The sequence below is a fragment of the Nerophis ophidion genome, linkage group LG06 (assembly GCF_033978795.1).
Source record: "Nerophis ophidion isolate RoL-2023_Sa linkage group LG06, RoL_Noph_v1.0, whole genome shotgun sequence".
In the NCBI taxonomy this organism is placed as follows: Eukaryota; Metazoa; Chordata; class Actinopteri; order Syngnathiformes; family Syngnathidae; genus Nerophis; species Nerophis ophidion.
Genome location: NC_084616.1, coordinates 72,635,581 through 72,651,050, shown reverse-complemented (window position 1 = coordinate 72,651,050; position 15,470 = coordinate 72,635,581).

Below are 15,470 nucleotides of genomic sequence, written 5' to 3'. Positions count from 1 at the left end.
GCGTGACCTGTATAGCTGTCGACTAAGTATGCTTTGCATTCACTTATCAATCAATCAATCAGTGTTTATTTATATAGCCCCAAATCACAAATGTCTCAAAGGACTGCACAAATCATTACGACTACAACATCCTCGGAAGAACCCACAAAGGGGCAAGGAAAACTCACACCCAGTGGGCAGGGAGAATTCACATCCAGTGGGACGCCAGTGACAATGCTGACTATGAGAAACCTTGGAGAGGACCTCAGATGTGGGCAACCCCCTCCCTCTAGGGGACCGAAAAACAATGGATGTCGAGCGGGTCTAACATGATACTGTGAAAGATCAATCCATAGTGGCTCCAACACAGCCGCGAGAGTTCAGTTCAAAGCGGATCCAAGACAGCAGCAAGAGTTCCGTCCACAGGGAACCATCCCAAGCGGAGGCGGATCAGCAGCGTAGAGATGTCCCCAACCGATACACAGGCGAGCGGTCCATCCTGGGTCCCGACGAGCGGTCCATCCTGGGTCTCGACTCTGGACAGCCAGTACTTCATCCATGGTCATCGGACCGGACCCCCTCCACAAGGGAGGGGGGGGCATAGGAGAAAAAAGAAAAGAAGCGGCAGATCAACTGGTCTAAAAAGGAGGTCTATTTAAAGGCTAGAGTATACAGATGAGTTTTAAGGTGAGACTTAAATGCTTCTACAGAGTGTGTACAAGCTGCTTATATCATGAGGCTTGGCCGGCACGCTGTTTGTATGGAGGATAAGCGGACGTGACGACAGGTTGTAGAGAACGTTAAAGGCATTGCCTTTAAGGCACGGCCCCCAATATTGTTGTCCGGGTGGAAATTGGGAGATATTCACGAGAATGGTTGCCCCGGGAGATTTTCCGGGAGGGGCACTGATCTTCGGGAGTCTCCCGGGAAAATCGGGAGGGTTGGCAAGTATGAGCATTAGCGGTGAATGCGGTGTTACAGCACCACCGCCTAATGTTAATTCGATATTGCCTCCAGGGCCAAATGAAATTACATGGCGGGCCAAATTTGGCCCGCGGGCCAGAGTTTGACACCCATGCAGTAAACGTTTGGGAACTGAGACCAATTTTTGAAGCTTTTTCAGGTGGAATTCTTTCCCATTCTTGCTTGATGTACAGCTTAAGTTGTTTAACGGTCTGGAGTCTCCTACTAACCCATCAGTGCCTCCATGGAAATGCCCCCCTCTACCTCAAACAACTACTCACCCCCAAATCCTCCACACCACACCTCCGCTCCGGACAGTCTAATCTCCTCCAACCTCTGAGGACAAAGCTACAAACAATGGGAGACCGGGCTTTCTGCTCCGCCATTCCCAGTCTGTGGAATGCTCTCCCTGATCACCTGAGGGCACCACAGACTGTGGATGCTTTCAAAAAAGGCTTAAAAACCCTTCTTTTAAACATTTTTTTTTTTAATTACATGCATACTTGTTCTCACTATTAGGCTGTTCTAATTCTTATTAGTTAGTCTCCTACTAACCCACCAGTGCCTCCATGGAAATGCCCCCCTCTACCTCAAAGAACTACTCACCCCCAAATCCTCCACACCACACCTCCGCTCCGGACAGTCTAATCTCCTCCAACCTCTGAGGACAAAGCTACAAACAATGGGGGACCGGGCTTTCTGCTCCGCCATTCCCAGTCTGTGGAATGCTCTCCCTGATCACCTGAGGGCACCACAGACTGTGGATGCTTTCAAAAAAGGCTTAAAAACCCTTCTTTTAAACAATTTTTTTTTTTAATTACATGCATACTTGTTCTCGCTATTAGGCTGTTCTAATTCTTATTTTAGCTTTTTATATTTGTTTAGCTTGGTTGTTAGAGTGGCCGTGCAGGCAACTTGAGGGTTCCAGGTTCGATCCCTGCTTCCGCCATCCTAGTCACTGCCGTTGTGTCCTTGGGCAAGACGCTTTATCCACCTTCTCCCTGTCCCACCCACACTGGTTTAAATGCAACTTAGATAACGGGTTTCACTATGTAAAAGCGCTGAGTCACTAGAGAAAAGCGCTATATAAATATAATTCACATTTTTTTTTTTTTTTTTTTGTCTTTAATTTTTTATTATTTTTTGAATACACTGCAGCACTTTGAGGTTGTTTGCTCAATGTAAAGTGCTTTTTACAAATAAAATATATTATTATTATTATTATAATCGCAAGATTTGTTGCTCCAAAACGGGTATGTACCTTTCAGCATTAATGGTGCCTTCACAGATGTGTAAGTTACCCATGTCTTGGGCACTAATGCACCCCCATACCATCACAGATGCTGGCTTTTGAACTTAGTGCCGAGAACAACCGGGATGGTTCTTTTCCTCTTTGGTCCTGACGTCCACAGTTTTTAAAAATACATTTCAAATGTAGACTCTTCAGACCCCAGAACACTTTTCCACTTTGCGTCAGTCTATCTTAGATGAGCTTGGGCTCAACAAAGCCGGCTGCATTTCTGGGTGTTGTTGATAAATGGCTTGCACTTTGCATAGTAGAGTTTTAACTTGCTTTTACAGATGTAGCAACTAACTGTAGTTACTGGCGGTGGTTTTCTAAGGTGTTCCTGAGCCCATGTGGTGATATTCTTTACACACTGATTTTTGATGCAGTACCGCCTTAAAGGATCAAAGATCCGTAATATCATCGCTTTTGTGCAGGGATTTCTCCAGACTCTCTGAACCTTTTGATGATATTACAAGTCCGTAGATGGTGAAATCCCTAAATTCCTTCCAATAGCTCATTAAGAAATGTTGTGCTTAAACTCTTCGACAATTTTCTCACACATATGTTCACAAAGCGGTGGCCCTCACCCCCCTTCCTTGTTTGTGAACGACTGATCATTTCATGGAAGCTGCTTTTACACCCAATCATGGCACCCACCTGTTCCTAATTAGCCTGTTCACTTGTGGGATGTTCCAAATACGTGTTTGATGAGCATTCATCAACTTCCTCAGTCTTTTTTGCCACTTGTGTCAGCTTTTTTTTAAACATGTTGCAGGCATCAAATTCCAAATGAGCTAATATCTGCAAAACATAAAGTTTTCCGGTTTGAACGTTAAATATCTTGTCTTTGCATTCTATTTAATTAAATATAGGTTGAAAATGATTTTATTTACCATTTACACAAAGTGCCAACTTCATTGGTTTTGGGTTTTGTAGAACCAATGACAGTTTGTAGTATGAGGTCAAGAAAACTGGCTCTTTAAGTGACTTATTTAATTTATAATTCGGATTGTATTGCAAAATGAACATTCAGTTGTGCAAGTAGGAGCGTAGAAGCTTCAACAACAACAAAAAACCTGCTGAATCAAACTGACTTGAGTAATCACCAAGATGAGGTGCAGGTGGTTAAAAACACAAGCAGGTGAAGAATCGATTGGCCCGATGAGAAGAAGCAGCGAATGACAGCGCCTGAAACCACTGCCACAAAGTGAGCAGAGGAATAACAGCTGGTGAACAAAGACGCAATTAAAACAATGAAGAAGTTTAATGCAAAATAAAATGATTCCCAACAGGAAAAAAGCATTAAAAGGTTGCATCTTTAGTCTTTAAATTTACTTTTTTTCATCATGTGTCGAGCATCCACCTGAGAAAATCAGCAAAATATACCTTTCTCACATCCGTAGCCGACTGATGAGTAGTTGGCACGAGACTTTTTTAGTCTTTTTTTTGTAGAAAAGCCTGATAAAAATCACATGGTAAATTAAAAATAAATACAATCAAAACAGAATGATGAATTGCAGAATAGGGGACCTTAAAATGATCTGTACCTGATTCAAATGTATCAAATTTAGACCATAAAAATTGTCCGCTTCTTCTACTTCACCCTGTTAATTATAGTCATCAATAGTTTAGTCGTCATTTTTGAAAATGATGATCGAATTAATTGATCAAAAACATTGCCTTTTATTACACTCAACTCACATCAGTTTTATACTAAGATCTTTTTTTTTAAAGCCGCAATTACGCGGCTGCTTCAAGGGCATTATCAAATATGCTGCCAGCAACATAAATGTACACATATATATATATATATATATATATATATATATATATATATATATATATGTATATATATATACAGTAGAAGCAGAACGTTTGGACACACCTTTTAATTCATTGTGTTTTCTTTATTTTCATGACTATTTACATTGTAGATTGTCACTGAAGGCATCAAAACTATGAATGAACACATGGAGTTACGTACAAAAAAAGGTGAAATAACTAAAAACATGTTTTTCACACTCTTGGTATTTTCTCGATGTGCTTCAAGATGTAGTCACCTGAAATGGTTTTCACTTCACAGGTGCCTTCAGTGACAATCTACAAGGTAAATAGTCATGAAAATAAAGAAAACTCATTGAAATGAGAAGGTGTGTCCAAACGTTTGGCCTGTACTGTATAAATATAGATATATATATATATATATATATATATATATATATATATATATATATTTATATGTATATATAATTATATATATATACATATATATATATATAAATATATATATATATATATATATATATATAGGGCTTCACGGTGGCAGAGGGGTTAGTGCGTTTGCCTCACAATACGAAGTTCCTGCAGTCCTGGGTTCAAATCCAGGCTCGGGATCTTTCTGTGTGGAGTTTGCATGTTCTCCCCGTGAATGCGTGGGTTCCCTCCGGGTACTCCGGCTTCCTCCCACTTCCAAAGACATGCACCTGGGGATAGGTTGATTGGCAACACTAAATTGGCCCTAGTGTGTGAATGTGAGTGTGAATGTTGTCTGTCTATCCGTGTTGGCCCTGCGATGAGGTGGCGACTTGTCCAGGGTGTACCCCGCCTTCCGCCCGATTGTAGCTGAGATAGGCGCCAGCGCCCCCCGCGACCCCGAAAGGGAATAAGCGGTAGAAAATGGATGGATGGATGGATGGATATGTATATATATATATATATATATACATATAAATATATATATATATATATATATATATATATATATATATATATATATATAAATATATATGGAATTTTACAGTTTTTTTACTGAATGGGAGACCCAACATGTATGGGATTTATTTACCTATGAACAATAAAACACTGAATATTAACATGTGAATTTTGTTCCCGATATATATATATATGGATGGATGGATATATATATATATATATATATATATATATATATATATATATATATATATATATATATATATATATATATATATATATATATATATATGGAATTTTACAGTTTTTCACTGAATGGGAGACCCAACATGTATGGGATTTACTTACCTATGAACAATAAAACACTGAATATTAACAACATGTGAACTTTGTTCCCGATATATATATATATATATATATATATATATATATATATAAATGAGGAGCGAAGTTTGTGTTTTATTGTCGTTTCTTCAAAATAGCAACCCTTTGCTCTGATTACTGCTTTGCACACATGTGGTATTCTCTCGATAGGCTTCAAGAGGCATTCGCCTGAAATGGTTTTCACTTCACAGGTGTGCCTTATCAGGGTTGATTTGTGGAATTTCTTGCTTTATCAATGGGTTTGGGACCATTAGTTATGTTGTGAATGAGATGGTGTGCCCAAACATTCGGCCTATATACTAAAGTGTGTGTATATATAAGAGGGGCAAGGTTCTTGTGTTGTTAATATTCAGTGTTTTATTGTTCATAGTTAAGTTAATGTAACATGTATATTTTGGGTCTCCCATTCAGTAGAAAAACTGTAAAATTCCATATATCTATGTATACATATATATATAAATACCATTTCAGGTCACCATTTCTTGTGACTACCTCTTGAAGCTCATTGAGAGAACGCCAAGAGTGTGCAAAGCAATAATCAGATCAAAGGGTGGCTTTTTTGAAGACACTAATTATCAAACAAAGAAAACACATTGAATTGGGAGAAGGTGTGTCCAAACTCTTGGCTTGTACTGTTTATATATATATATATATATATATATATATATATATACAGAAAAAGAATACGCCAAAGTCATGCATTTATCTCGTTCTAAAGCATCGTAATAGACTGAACCAATTGTCATTTGATACAGGAGTTATCCAAGTTTTATTGTTACAATTTCACCAATGTGGTTTTTTAATCCATTCGGCGCCGTTCAATTGTAGGAAGTGTTCATTTAACCTCAAAATGGCAAACAACAGTAGAAATCAAGACGGTGGATCGTGACATCTTGGGACGTGTTGGGGGGAATCCTCATAACCTGGTAAAAAGTAAAGGAATTTGATTGTGTGCGCTTTATTCTGAAATTATTTCAACAACAAACATCCTCTTGAACAGGCTGGTGTTTTCTTTTAGATTTTATTAAGAGCAACATCAGAGTACTAAACGTACAGAGGACGAATCCAATGAGAATCGCATTTACAGTGCTTGCAAATACAGAGCTTAGTAGTACAAGAGTAACCAAAAGAAAATCAACTGGTATCGTATACCAATAACTTACAAAGAAAAAAAAAAGGTGCGGTTTTGTTGGGACAAAACAAAAACAAAACAAAAACCCAAATGTAAAGTTACACAACATTTATCCGTCAGAGACAGACTGCTTTGTGAGTTGTGTGTGTTTTTCGTACGCGTCCGTAAATACTTATCGGTCATGTACAAAAGTTGACAGAGGTACTCATTTATATATTAAACACAAATATAAAAGTTTTTTGTTTTTGTCCAGAGTCACAAAGTACAAACTTTTTATTTGAATGGCGACAACACAACTTGAGTCAAGTTCCTTTCATGATAGCGATGATTTAGGTTCTGAACACCCCGGTGTTGACTCCGTACCCTCCCCCAAATAAATGAAAATGAGTCAGTACAATACAACCTTCTGTTTATTTTACATCCATTCGTGGTTGGCAACTAACGTATCGGACAGCGGGGAGTGTTTAGTTACTCCATCCATCCATCCATCATCTTCCGCTCCGAGGTCGGGTCGCGGGGGCAACAGCCTAAGCAGGGAAGCCCAGACTTCCCTATCTCCAGCCACTTCGTCTTGCTCTTCCCGGGGGATCCCGAGGCGTTCCCAGGCCTGCCGGGAGACATAGTCTTCCCAACGTGTCCTGGGTCTTCCCCGTGGCCTCCTACCGGTCGGACGTGCCCTAAAAACCTCCCTAGGGAGGCGTTCGGGTGGCATCCTGACCAGATGCCCGAACCACCTCATCTGGCTCCTCTCGATGTGGAGGAGCAGCGGCTTTACGTTGAGTTCCTCCCGGATGGCAGAGCTTCTCACCCTATCTCTAAGGGAGAGCCCCGCCACCCGGCGGAGGAAACTCATTTCGGCCGCTTGTACCCGTGGTCATATCCTTTCGGTCATGACCCAAAGCTCATGACCATAGGTGAGCATGGGAACGTAGATCGACCGGTAAATTGAGAGCTTTGCCTTCCGGCTCAGCTCCTTCTTCACCACAACGGATCGATACAACGTCCGCATTACTGAAGACGCCGCACCGATCCGCCTGTCGATCTCACGATCCACTCTTCCCTCACTCGTGAACAAGACTCCTAGGTACTTGAACTCCTCCACTTGGGGCAGGGTCTCCTCCCCAACCCGGAGATGGCACTCCACCCTTTTCCGGGCGAGAACCATGGACTCGGACTTGGAGGTGCTGATTCTCATTCCGGTCGCTTCACACTCTGCTGCGAACCGATCCAGTGACAGCTGAAGATCCCGGCCAGATGAAGCCATCAGGACTACATCATCTGCAAAAAGCAGAGACCTAATCCCGTGGCCACCAAACCGGAACCCCTCAACGCCTTGGCTGCGCCTAGAAATTCTGTCCATAAAAGTTATGAACAGAATCGGTGACAAAGGACAGCCTTGGCGGAGTCCAACCCTCACTGGAAACGTGTCCGACTTACTGCCAGCAATGCGGACCAAGCTTAGTTACTCATGAGGCGTTTATTTGAAGGAGGTATCTATTTGACAGGAGGCATTTATTTCTATAAATAATGGAGGACGGTGAGGAACAGTATACCTGACTCGCATTCACAGTTTTTCTATTTGTCCTTTTGTTGTTGGCTCCAGGAATGTGTTCCCTACACAAGTTTCATACATATATTTGCACTTGCGGCATGGCTGTAAGATCGTGCAAATGTCATTTATTTATTTTCTATTTTTTGGTGATTTTCATAGTAGCCTGAAATTTGGCGATGCTATAAAATGAAAAATAAAAACTACCATTTTTTTTTTTTTTTCTGCATTGATAATTTTTCGGTAAATTAAACAAGACTGTCGTGTTATTTACGGAGCTCATTCGAATACCCGAAGAACGAAAAGAAAGTGGTGGAAACGCGGCATCTGCTGTTGCTTTTGTCTATTTGAGGTGAGGCGTTCGACGTTCAAGTGGGCAAGTTAGGCCAGGGGTGTCCAAAGTTTTTACCACTAAGGGCCAAACATGGAAAAGTTAAAGCGTGCGGTGGCCGTTTTGATATTTTGCATTTTCAAACCCTAACAACAAATATGTATTTTTTATTTTAATTTAATTTTTTTACCTTTAGGGCTCCCGGAGACCCTAAAGGTTAAAAAATAAGTCAAATATGATTCAAATTTTTGATGTAACGCTTACATAATGAATTGATTTCCGTGGACCCCGACTTACACAAGTTGAAAAACTTATTCGGGTGTTACCAATTAGTGGTCAATTTTACGGAATATGTACTGTACTGTGCAATCTACTAATAAAAGTTTCAATCAATCAATCAAAATGTAAATCTTTATATCAACTCCAGGTTAAAATAAAGTAAAAAAAACAACTTTGTTTTTTACTGTAAAACTGAAATATGCAGTATTTCCGCCACCGCCCAAAACATTCAGAAAGCAACGTTTGATGTGAAGAAATTGGAGCCTTAAAAAGATCAATAATACATGACACCATTGATTTAAATGTATTATTATTTCTGAGTAATCACAGTTAAAAGATAAATAAAATTCCACAAAATGTATTTGGGATCCAAAAGGTCCCCCACTCATAAAGTGATAAATTTTCATTATTATTTCTTTTACTTTCAACACTTAAGTTACAGTAGTACCTCGGGACATGAGAGACACCAACATTGATACCAAGTACAAGAACAAGGGTGATAGAAGCGGTTGTAACAACTACAGAAGAATATCTCTCCTAAGCATCGTAGACAAAGTCTTTGCACTCGTCAACCTGAGCAGACTGCAGAAACTTGCTGGTAGCTTACCCAGAGTCACAGTGCGGGTTCCGCTCGGAAAGATCAACCATCGACATGGTCTTCACCATCAGGCAACTGCAAGAAAAGTGCAGAGAGCAGCACGAGCCGCTCTTTCTGGCCTTTAAAGACCTGACCAAAGCGTTCGACCTTATTAGCAGGGATGGGCTCTTCACAGTCCTAGCGAAGATTGGCTGCCCACCGAGACTTCTGGGCAGGATCAAGTCGTTCCATGAGGCATGAAAGCCTCAGTTCAATATAACGGCTCGACTTCAGATGCCTTCGACATCCGCAGTGGCGTCAAGCAGGGCTGTGCACTTGCTCCCACTGTCTTCGGCATCTTCTTTGTCATTCTGCTGAAGCACACCTTCGGATCATCGACCGAGTGTAATTACCTCCACACTCGGTCAGACGGCCGAGTGTTCAGCCTGGCTCGCCTAAAAGCAAAGAGCAACAGCAGAGACATGATGTTTGCAGATGACGCTGCTCTGGCCACCCACACAGAAGAAGCGCTACAGAGCCTGATGGATCGCTTTGCAAAGGCATGTGACGAGTTCAGCCTGACTATCAGTCTGAAGAAGACAAATGTGATGGCCCAAGATGCTGAACCACCCTGTATCACCATCAACGACTATGAACTAGAGGTCGTCAGCCAGTTCACATACCTCGGCTCCACCATCACTGACAACCTCTCACCGGAAGCAGAGATCAATAAGAGGATCGGCAAGGCATTCACAACCTTCGTCAGGTTGTTACAAAGAGTGTAAAACAACAGCAAGCTGACAATAAACACAAGATCGCTGTGTATCGTGCCTGCGTGCTAAGCACACTTGTACGCCAGCGAATCCTGGACTCTGTACTCCCCGCAGGAGAAGAGACTAAGTGCCTTTCACATGCGCTGCCTCCGTCGCATGTGAAATCATGTTACAAACTACGAGGTGTTGATGCATCCCAAGATTCCCAGCATGGTCACTCTCCTCCGTCAGCATCGCCTTTGATGGCTGGGCCATCTGCGTCGAATGGACAATGGCCAGATCCCCAAAGACATCCTCTAGGCAGAGCTTGCCTCTGGCAAGAGGACAAGGGGACAGCCACATCTCCGCTTTAAGGATGTCTGCAAGCATGACCTGAAAGTGTGTGACATGGACCTGAACACCTGGGAAGAGCTTGCTCAGGACAGATCCAGCTGGAGACACACCGTGAACACTGGACTGAAAGCTGGCGAGGCAAAACTTAAGGGAGCAAGAAACTACATCCTGTAACTGACTCGACCGACAAATCCACCAAGTGTAACAGAGACTGTCAACCTTGGCCAGGTTGTCGCAAAGAGTGTGGAACAACAGCATGCTGACAATAAACACCGAGAGAACTGTGTATCGTGCCTGCATGCTAAGCACTCTCTTGTACGCCGGCGAATCCTGGACTCTGTACTCCCCGCAGAAGAAGAGGCTAAGTGCCTTTCACATGCGCTGCCTCCGTCGCATACTCTGGATTATGTGGAGCGATCGTGTGACAAACAACGAGGTGCTGATGCAAACCAAGATTCCCAGCATGGTCACTCTCCTCCGTCAGCGTCGCCTTCGATGGCTGGCTGGGCCATGTGCATTGAATGGATGATGGCCGGATCCCCAAAGACATCCTCTACCCAGGGGGACAACGGCAAGGGGACAACGGGACGGCCACATCTCCACTTTAAGGATGTCTGCAAGCGTGAACTGAAAGCTCTTGACATGGACCTGAACACCTGGGAAGAGCTTGCTCAGGACAGATCCAGCTGGAGACACACCGTGAACACTGGACTGAAAGCTGGCGAGGCAAAACTTAAGGGGGCAAGAAACTACATCCTGTAACTGACTCGACCGACAAATGCACCAAGTGTAACAGAGACTGTCAACCTTGGCCAGGTTGTCGCAAAGAGTGTGGAACAACAGCATGCTGACAATAAACACCTAGAGAACTGTGTATCGTGCCTGCATGCTAAGCACTCTCTTGTACGCCAGCGAATCCTGGACTCTGTACTCCCCGCAGGAGAAGAGGCTAGGTGCCTTTCATATGCGCTGCCTCCGTCGCATACTCAGGATTAAGTGGAGCGATCGTGTTAAAAAACTACGAGGTGCTGATGCAAGCCAAGATTCCCAGCATGGTCACTCTCCTCCGTCAGCGTTGCCTTCCATGGCTGGGCCATAAGCGTCGAATGGACGATGGCCAAATCCCCAAAGACATCCTCTAGGCAGAGCTTGCCTCTGGCAAGAGGACAAGGGGACAGCCACATCTCTGCTTTAAGGATGTCTGCAAGCATGACCTGAAAGTGTGTGACATGGACCTGAACACCTGGGAAGAGCTTGCTCAGGACAGATCCAGCTGGAGACACACCGTGAACACTGGACTGAAAGCTGGCGAGGCAAAACTTAAGGGAGCAAGAAACTACATCCTGTAACTGACTCGACCGACAAATGCACCAAGTGTAACAGAGACTTTCAACCTTGGCCAGGTTGTCGCAAAGAGTGTGGAACAACATCATGCTGACAATAAACCCGAGATCGCTGTGAATCGTGCCTGCATGCTAAGCACTCTCTTGTACGCCAGCGAATCCTGGACTCTGTACTCCCCGCAGGAGAAGAGGCTAGGTGCCTTTCATATGCGCTGCCTCCGTCGCATACTCAGGATTAAGTGGAGCGATCGTGTTACAAACTACGAGGTGCTGATGCAAGCCAAGATTCCCAGCATGGTCACTCTCCTCCGTCAGCGTTGCCTTCCATGGCTGGGCCATAAGCGTCGAATGGACGATGGCCAGATCCCCAAAGACATCCTCTAGGCAGAGCTTGCCTCTGGCAAGAGGACAAGGGGACAGCCACATCTCCGCTTTAAGGATGTCTGCAAGCATGACCTGAAAGTGTGTGACATGGACCTGAACACCTGGGAAGAGCTTGCTCAGGACAGCTCCAGCTGGAGACACACCGTGAACACTGGACTGAAAGCTGGCGAGGCAAATCTCAAGGGAGCAAGAAACTACATCCTGTAGCTGACTCGACCGACAAATGCACCAAGTGTAACAGAGACTGTCAACCTTGGCCAGGTTGTTGCAAAGAGTGTGGAACAACAGCATGCTGACAATAAACACAGAGAACGCTATGAATCGTGCCTGCATGCAAAGCACTCTCTTGTATGCCAGCGAATCCTGGACTCTGTACTCCTCGCAGGAGAAGACGCTAAGTGCCTTTCACATGCGCTGCCTCCGTCGCATACTCTGGATTATGTGGAGCGATCGTGTGGCAAACAACGAGGTGCTGATGCAAGCCAAGATTCCCAGCATGGTCACTCTCCTCCGTCAGCTCTGCCTTCGATGGCTGGGCCATAGGCGTCGAATGGACGATGGCCAGATAACCAAAGACATCCTCTACCCAAGGGAACAACGGCAAGGGGACAACGGGACGACCACATCTCCACTTCAAGGATGTCTGCAAGCGTGACCTGAAAGCTCTTGACATGGCTGGAACACCTGGAAAGAGCTTGCTCAGGACAGAGCCAACTGGAGACACACCATGAACCCTGGACTGAAAGCTGGCGAGGCAAAAACTCAAGGGAGCAAGAAACTACATCATGTAGCTGACTCGACCGACAAATGCACCAAGTGTAACAGGGACTGTCACTCCCGTGTGGGTCTGTACGGCCACAGCAGACGCTGCATGACCGACTAAATCATATCCAAGGGGCGCCAATCCATGGTCTTCCAAGACTTACGGCTGAGTAATATCTGTCGAGTTTACGTTTGAACTACTATCTTGTTTGTTTTATGCACTTTTGTCAAAGAAAACATAGTTTTTACATGGCAACCACACAATATGTGCAATATTTTCCACATACAACATTTTAAAGTGAAGTATTTGAAGTAATCGGAGCCTTGAATAGGTCAATAATTCATTATAACATTGATTTAAAAAATAAATGGCAAAAAAAAGCCTGAATGCTGCATGGCAGTTTTGTGTCAATGCGGCATATGGCCCCCGGGTCGCACTTTGGACACCCCTGAGATAGGCCGTACATACTCCGCATAAACAGAAAAATGTGAAATGTCTCTCTAAAGTCAAAGTATGGAGTTTTCAAAGCTTGTTCTAAAGGAATTTGAATTGGGCATGGCCATTGCTTGGACCAGTGGTTCTTAACCTGGGTTCGATCGAATCCTAGGGGTTTGGCGAGTCGGCCTCAGGGGTTCGGTGGAGGTCAAGATACACCTGACTCATCCTGTAAATAAAAACTTCTCCCTATCGGCGTATTACGGATACGGCAACAGCAGAAGTCACACTGATTTTCAGGTGTGTAATTTGTTGTGAGTTCATGCACTGTGTTGGTTTTGTTCTTTGAACAAGGGGATGTTCATGCATTGATCATTTTGTGCACCAGTAGAAAAAAGATACAACTTTGTCTGGAATTTGAAAATGTATATAAAAACAAAAATCACTAAAGAAGGGGGGTTCGGTACCTCCAACGAGGTTAAGAACCACTGGTTTAGATTCTCATGAAGTATGAGAAGTCCCAGGTAAAACGACCTTGGTTCTTGTTCTTGCCACCTGGATAAATGAAACAAAAGTATCTGTTCTTAAGGAGTATGCATTCGCATTGTTTGAGGTACGGTGTTTATCCGAGAAGAGTACACGGACAGAGGTCATTTTGAGATTGTATGAATTTTTCAAAACATGACCGAGGTAAAACTAGTGGTTCAAAATAGGTTTGAAACAAGAATATATAACATGTTTAAGTCCTTAATGACTCAAACATTTGAACCATTTCTTCACCAAGTAATACCTTTAAATATTCTCAAATCCATTTACCGTACTTTCTTGCCACGATGGTGAAAATTCAAGTCGATCCACAGGATTGCCCCTTAACACCGACTACTATGATGCACCCTCTGTGTTCGCTCTACGGCAGACCTGGGCAAATATTTCGCCTCTGGGGGCCAAATATAGAGAACAAAATGTGTCTGGGGGCCGGTGTATCTATTTTTAGGAACACTAAATCCAAAACCTCACAATATTCTCTGAATGCTTAAAAACGTTATGACGGCTTAAAAAAACGGAATGTAATGTTACATTTTTTACTGAACGACAAACCTAGAATGTTCATGAAGATAAAGAATGCGGGATTTACAATATTAACTATGAACGAGCCAGAGTCCATGGTTCTCGCCCGGAAAAGGGTGGAGTGCCATCTACGGGTTGGGGAGGAGAGCTTGCCCCAAGTGGAGGAGTTCAAGTACCTCAGAGTCTTGTTCACAATTAAGGGAAGAGTGGATCGTGTGATGGACAGGCGGATCGGTGCGGTGTCTTCAGTAATGTGGACGCTGTATCGATCCGTTGAGCCGGAAGGCAAAGCTCTAAATTTACCGATCGATCTACGTTCCCATCCTCACCTATGTTTCGTGACCTTTGAGGTATGACCGAAAGGACAAGATCACGGGTACGAGTAGCCGAAATTAGTTTCCTCCGCCGGGTGGCGGGGCTCTCCCTTAGAGATAGGGTGAGAAGCTCTGCCATCCGGGAGGAGTTCAAAGTAAAGCCGCTGCTCCTCCACTTCGAGAGGAGCCAGATGAGGTGGTTCGGGAGTCTGGCCTGGATGCCTCCCGAACGCCTACCTAGGGAGGTGTTTCGGGAACGTCCGACCGGTAGGAGGCCATGGGGAAGACCCAGGACACGTTGGGAAGACTATTTCTTCTGGATCTCCCGGGGAGAGGGAAGTCTGAGCTTCCCTGCTGAGGCCCTCTCGGATAAACGGAAGAAGATGGATGGAACTACGGATGATAAAACACTGAATATTGACAACATATGAACGTCACACCCCCTCTCGATCGAAATATTTTATAATCAATCAATCAAACGTAACAAACAGCGAACCCCACCAACTATTTGATATATCACTAAGCTTTAGAACTTGTAAAAATCTGACACTCTGTGGAAACGCTCCCCACCCACACTGCTTGGTGCCTCGTCTGAGCTGCTGTGACGTAGATCACCATGGTAACTAATTAGATTACCATAGTAACTAGTAAACCATGCAAAAACGCAGATTCCAACAATTGAAATACTTTGTATAGTTCAAGACTTCCGGTCATTTGAAGACATCACTACACATCGTAATGGCAGCTACAGTTACCATCTTAAAGATCTAAAAAAAATTGGGGGGATATGTCCGGCAGGGCCAGATTGAAAAACTTAACGGGTCTTAATTTGCCCAGGTCTGCTCTACGGAAAGTGCTAGGAA